The sequence below is a fragment of the Rhineura floridana genome, chromosome 2, assembly GCF_030035675.1.
Source record: "Rhineura floridana isolate rRhiFlo1 chromosome 2, rRhiFlo1.hap2, whole genome shotgun sequence".
Classification (NCBI taxonomy): Eukaryota; Metazoa; Chordata; class Lepidosauria; order Squamata; family Rhineuridae; genus Rhineura; species Rhineura floridana.
In genome coordinates this window covers 162,249,513-162,256,305 of record NC_084481.1, presented here as the reverse complement: position 1 = coordinate 162,256,305, position 6,793 = coordinate 162,249,513, and positions in this window count along the sequence as shown.

Below are 6,793 nucleotides of genomic sequence, written 5' to 3'. Positions count from 1 at the left end.
TACTAGGAAATGAAGGGCTTTTTTGCTGACAGCACTCAGCGGTATGGAGTACCGGCACCTCTTTTTTGCTGCCCATGCCTGCCATTATGTGCTGGCACCCACAGTACCTTTATCAAGATATGAATACCAGCACCTCAATTTTTTTCAACCAAAATGCACTGAGTAAAAGTCAAAGCAAAAGGATACCAATTGGGACAAGATTAAGCAGACTTGAAGGCCAGACAGCCAACCTTTGCTTAGCCTTTCAAAGAGAGCTTACCTATCTGAGACACTAGCAAGCACAATATGATATTCAGGCTAAACTACAGGTTTTATGTTCCACCTAATTTCTAAGCAGAAGTTGGGGCGGCAGAAGCCCCAGTCCAACTCAAGTTAGTTGTGATTAAAGCTGCAATCCTATACCCACTTACCTGGGAGTAAGCTGCATTGAACTCAATTGGACTTACTTCTGAGTAGGCATGTATATTAATGAGTTGCAAGTGTCATTCAGACAAGTTAGTCATAATAAGCTCCTTTACTTTGAATGAGACTTTGGCCTTACTAATTATAGCTGGACCAGGAAGAAAGTATATTTCATTCAGCTTTTCCCATCATCTGCAATTTATCCCTAAAGCCATTGTCATCAACAACGTTTATATTTTTAAATTAAAGTATATTGCAAAATTAAAAGGCAACTAGGAAACAGAAAAGCAATCTTGGCACAAGTGTTTGACAAGCTTGTTTGTTATTATGTACTATAACCCAGAAGTGCAGCAGGTATTCTGCAAATCAAACAGGGCAGGACTTGTTCTGCTAAGCAAGGTGGAACTTGATAAAGATCTGTAAAGTGATATCCCAGGACATGTATATGGACCTTTAATAAGTATCCTTAACCATTATTGCATTCATAATCTAGATGTTATTTAGGGGTCACCACTAGGCGGTTTTTCAACTTTTGTTTTTATAATACCATTTTTAAAATCTGGTTTCATTGGCTAAAGTAGCCTACAACATCAAAAACAGCAACATAACACAAAACAATATCATCCATAAAACCAAAAACAATTTCTTAAAATCACTATTGCAGAAAAAGAAAATTCTGAATGCAGCGATTTTAGAATTTGCTAATTCTTCTCTTAGAAAAAATATTTTCTGGGTAGAATTTGAGTATAAGATCATGGATAAAAGTTAAGGGCAATTTGCATTTTTCACTGATAATTTTTTTATTAATCCAATTTGAATGCTGCATGATCAGGCCAGAGCTGGTGAACAAGTCTGTATGAATCCTGTACATTTCTGGAAGGGTTTGGTCACCTGGATCTCATAGACATTCATTAACAACAGCTGTAACACCTATTTCTTTTACCTTTTAATATTATCAACCCACATATTTTCACGACAGCTGACAAAACTGTTTAAAATCCTAAGTGAAAAGCAAAAACGCTTCAACTAGTTCCTTAGAATAATGAAATGGGCTTGGATTCAGAAATCATTATCTCCGCTTCCAGTGTTCAGTCTTGTGAGTACTGCTGCATATGTAGTCAAAACAGCAGCATTCACACCCAAGAGTATCAATTGCCTTGGGGGAACCCAGAGAGGGGGGGGGATAAAAAAAAAAGCCCAGTAAGGGCTGAGCATGCTCAGTGGCCATGGAATGCTGCCTGACTATTCATGGGGGGGGCATTAAACTGGGAGAGGAGAGGGGAAATGGACTTGAGTGGTTGGGATCATGAACAGCAGTACACCCCACTGCAACATTTTGTTGCAGCCCCCCCCGGTTTATTTTAAGCTTTTTCTTCCTACTGCATAAGCAGTCAGCAGACTGCCTGCCCCCAAGTAATTTGTCCCATAATATACTATTTGTAGTTTTTTTGTGACAGTATTCACCAGTAAGGAGTACCAGCACCTCTTTTTTTGCTGCCCTGACATCCATTTTCTGCTGGCATCCACAACACTTTTATTCAGATGTGAGTACTGTGACGCCCTTCCCTGGCTCTCCCTGTCAGGTTCCTACCTGCTCGTGGCTACTGCCTTTCATTAGGCACCACCAGGGACTCCACCAGTCCAGACTGTCCTTTTTTATGGTTTCTTTCTCCACTCTAGCACAGATCTCAATAGATCCCCCTGCTAGGCAGCACCACCAGTCACGTTCTACAACCAATGTTCCCAGAGACCTTGCCTGAGTCTCTCTATCCGGTTACATTCGTGACTGCGTGCCTATGCTGTTCCCAACCCCCTTGTATCAATGCAGATAACTCATAACTCGGGGTTGCTCTGGATACTTATAATGTTATCTTCTCCTCTTCACCGCTGCCACCATTTGTTACTGTTTCCCTTCAGCCTTGGTTATTACCTTACCCTCCCTTCTGGTCTGTGAAACCCCAGCCAAGGATCAGGCCTTCGGTAAACCAAAATAGTATTTATTAAATAACATTAATAACAAGATAACTTTGATAATGATCTACAAGCTTATGGTTTCATCTATTACTGTGATATTTGACTTATTACTAATCCGAACTCCACCTCCCTCTTTCTCCACACTCTCCTGACATACACCAACTCACACCCACCTCCCAACTCCACCAAAACAACCCACTCACGTCCACCCAGATTCAACTGTCATCCTTCCATTTATACTCTCAGCCATCCAAACACTCAGCCAATCATCCAGTATTCTACTGCTCATTTACTCCCCCCTCCTCTTTCATTCCACTTACCATGTATCTTCTATACAAACAGCACTTACCATATATACATTAATACAGGAACATCACAAGTACAAGCACCTCATTTTTTTTTTATACCAAAACAGTGTTGGTAGTATAAGGTGATGAAGATTTGACAGGAACCAGGGTTTGTCTTCATTTTCTGTCCTTTTATTTTTTTCTCATCTATTTCTTTCTAGAAGCTACCTAGCTCCTTATTAAATCCCATATGCTCAGTTGCAGAAAAACATTTCACAGTGCAGTTTTTTTGACACTTCACAAAATGTGTCTAGCTGCACATTAGAATAAACCCTGCACACACACACCCTGTATACTTGTAACACTAATATAGGGATTCCTTCTACCTGAAGTGTACTTTTACCACAGGTTGCTTTCCCATTTTTCATCTTTTCTGCATGACCGAGATCACTAAAAGCCAGCTTTTAAAGATGAAAAACAGATGTCTATGTCTGTAAACAAGAACCCCTGGGCTATACCAAGTGCCTTGTGAATTCCATGCCAGCAGGGCAGCTGTCTGTCTGTTGCCCTCTCAGTCATGTGCCAAATAACTGAAAATGATGGTTTGTATTTCAGGATTAAGTACATGAGTGGTCTTTTCCATCCTCACAGGGAGGCTACAACATGCCCTTAATATAACTGTATTCTGAGCAAGGATAGATTGATTGACAATCGTTAATGTGTATTTAGAGTTTTCAGTAAACTGTTTCTCCTGTTTACTGAAAACTCTAAACTGAGATTCAGTTGTTTACAGTTTAAAGGTGATAACAACCATATGAAAACATTACCCGTCATGAACATATACAGCTGTAAAGTGCTACATGTGGGCTTACCTTTGAAGATTGTTTGGAAACTGCAGTTAGTGCAGAATGCAGCTGCTAGATTTCTAACTAGAACTGGGTGTTATGATCATATTATGCCTTTGTTATGCCAAATGTGCCTGGCTTCTAGCTACCAGAGAGAGGGCCTTCTTGGTGGTAGTGAGCCTCAGAGAGGTTCGTCTGATACTTACCTTCTTGTCCTTTTGGACCTTTTTAGTTTTCCCAAGCTCTTTATTATATCTCAATATTAACCCTGCTGGCTGTTTTCTGCTGCTTTTATTATTTTGTGGCTTTTAGTGTAGTACATTTTTTATATTTACATTTTTGCTATCATTTTGTAAACTGTTTTGCAAAATATTATTGGGAATATTATTAAAGTGTGCTATAAAATTACTTATAGTACATTAATAAACAAAATGAACTACTCTACTAGGACAAAAGTTTCAGGTTAGTCTTCCAGAGCTACTTATCTCCAAGAATGCTTTGCACAATCATCACCAGAGAATAAGAGACAATATAGTAGATCTTTCTACATGCTATGCAGTTATGGGTTAAATTGGGAGTTTTCTGTGAAAGAAATTAATTATCCCTGGCTCAAGAGTAGAGTTGCTAGGTCTCTGGTTTTTGCCCAGAGACTCCAGATTTTTGGGATCCTCTCTGGGTATCCAGGTGAGTCACCCCAATCTCCGGACTCTCAGCTTTCATTTTTTAAAAAATTAAATTTCTAGGTGGTCTGGTTCAAGAGATATAAACCAATATGTCAGCCACCTCCCCACAACTTCTGTTAAATGAGGTTGTAGCTGGCTGTTCTAACACCACACTTTCAGGTTTATAGCCAATAAGTAAAGTCAAGGTTGTGATTGACAAGGGATTTGTTGACCTCTAGGAAATAGCTGGAACCCACTGCAAAGCCAGGAAACGATTGTCTTTTTCTTCTTGTCTGAAAATCTCTTTTTTTTTTTTTTTTCAATAATTTTTATTCAGATTTTCATAAAACATACAAGACAAAATCATAAAACATTCAAAGACAAAAAACAAAATCAAAAATAGTTAAACAAAAAGAAAAAAAGAAAAAAAAAACAAAAATAAAAAATAAAGAGTAAAATATTGACTTCCCATTTGTCAAAGATCAAATCAGTTATAAGTCTATAATATATAACAATCCTGTCTCTTAAGTCATATTATAAAATCACTTTCCTCCAGTAGTTATCTTACTTAATCATCAAATCTCATAAACATTACTTTATTCTTTCCACAAAAAGTCAAAGAGAGGTTTCAATTCTTTAAAAAATATATCTATCAATTTTTTTTTCCAGATAAGCATATCGATTAATCCATCTCATTACTAATTATGATAATCTTATTGTCATAACCATAGTCAAAATAAACATTTCAATTAATCCATCACATCAGAATCTGTTAGGTTCAATAATTTCAGTAGCCATTGTTCTATTATCTCTATTAGTTCCATTTTCCATCTTCCATCTTCAGTAGTCTTGTTAAGTCCAGTAATTTCAATATCCAATCTTCCATTATCAGTATTCCATAATAATCTTGCTGTCAAAGCCATAGTCATATAGTAAGAGTCTGATGGGGATTACCTCTATCCCAAATATTTTCTTGCCATCCATTCTGAATAGGTTGCTGAAATACTGCTGTAAAATCATATCTCTGTTCTTTTTTTCAAAATACACTGGGTCATCTCTTAAAAGTTTTTCCATTGTCACATGGCTGCAGATAATTCCATAGATTTTCTCTATATTGGGCTCCATCACATCATTCCAGTCCAGAAGATTATCCATGCCATTGATAACTTTATCTCTAGAATCTTCATTCATTTCTTCAGAGATAACATTGAGTTCCAAACAATAGATTTTATTTCTAAAGTCCATAGACTCCAAATCTTGTTCCTGTTCCACGTTGGTTCCAATCTCCGGGATCTCCTCTCTCACAGGGACCCCTATTCCAGTCTCCAGGGTCGCCTCTCTCACAGGGACCCCTGTTCCAATCTCCGGGGTCTCCTCTCTCACAGGGACCCCTTCCAGGGTCACCTCTCTCACAGGGACCCTTATATCTTTAATCTCCTGCTTCATTTTACTCAATTCAATTTTCATTATCTCAATCTCATCCATTATTTTCTGAAACATAGTTATTTCCAGATTTTCAGCCACTTTCTTAATTGCCATTTTAAAAGAAAAATATAGGAAAACCACTTCTTATTTCAGCAACAATTGGGTTAATACTCCAAACTTGGTGACATCACAGTATAAACAGAGCAGACAGCCTTATCTCTCCAATAGTTAAGTAAACAAAATGCAGTTCCCAGGATCGAAACAATTAATGGCAATCGTCAAGAAACAGATTCGTCAAAATAAAATAGACCAAAAAGAGAGTAGTCTCAAAACAGTATAATATTTTTCAAAATAAAAATCTGGAATAGAAATCCCTCTTCTGTGTATATCTTTAGAATGCAAATCCAGGACAGCTTTTTGCAACAAAAACAGAGATAAGCTATTAATTAGTGCGTAGCAGAGAGAAGTTATGGCTCCCCAGTGAGATGTCAAAAACTGATCAATCTGGCAAATCTCTTTTAAACAGCAACAATTTAAGTCAAGTAAAAGAAAAATATAGAAAGAAGGGTGCTTGCCTGTTAATGCGTTCTCTCTTAGAAGATAAGGTGAACGTTCGCTTTATCAGATAGAGCTTGCTGTTAAAAATCCGTCCCACCTTCGTCGGCTGGACCTCGTCCCATAAATTAATGAGATCTGGTCGTCCCAACAAAAATAGGCTTTGAGGTTAATCTCTTCGTTTCTCCCTACCCGGGAGAAGTTTAATCAGTCAAAAAAAAAAGAAAAAACTGACTGATATATCTGAATAAGCTTCTTTTGAGGCAGGAGCCCGTCTCAAAAGCAGGCACAGGCTAAGTCACCCTTCCCGGAAGTCTTGTCTGAAAATCTCATAAATTGTGTGCAGGTCAGGAGATGTAGAACAAAAAGTCACAGCAGGATCTTGGTAGGCAATTCTTTACTCTAAACAATTCCAGTTATTTTAATAAAAATGTACATTCAGGGTTTTTTTAATTACTTGCAAAAGTAGCATATTATCCATTTTATCTTTCAAATAATTTTTAAACAGAAATGTAAAAGACGTTTACATGCAGCTTATGATGCTATTACAGTTTGTTATACTTTTCTGATTATGAGGAGTCAAACAAGTTTAAATTTTCCTGGGCTTTTGAAGAGGGCATTTTGTCTAATTCATAGCCTGTTT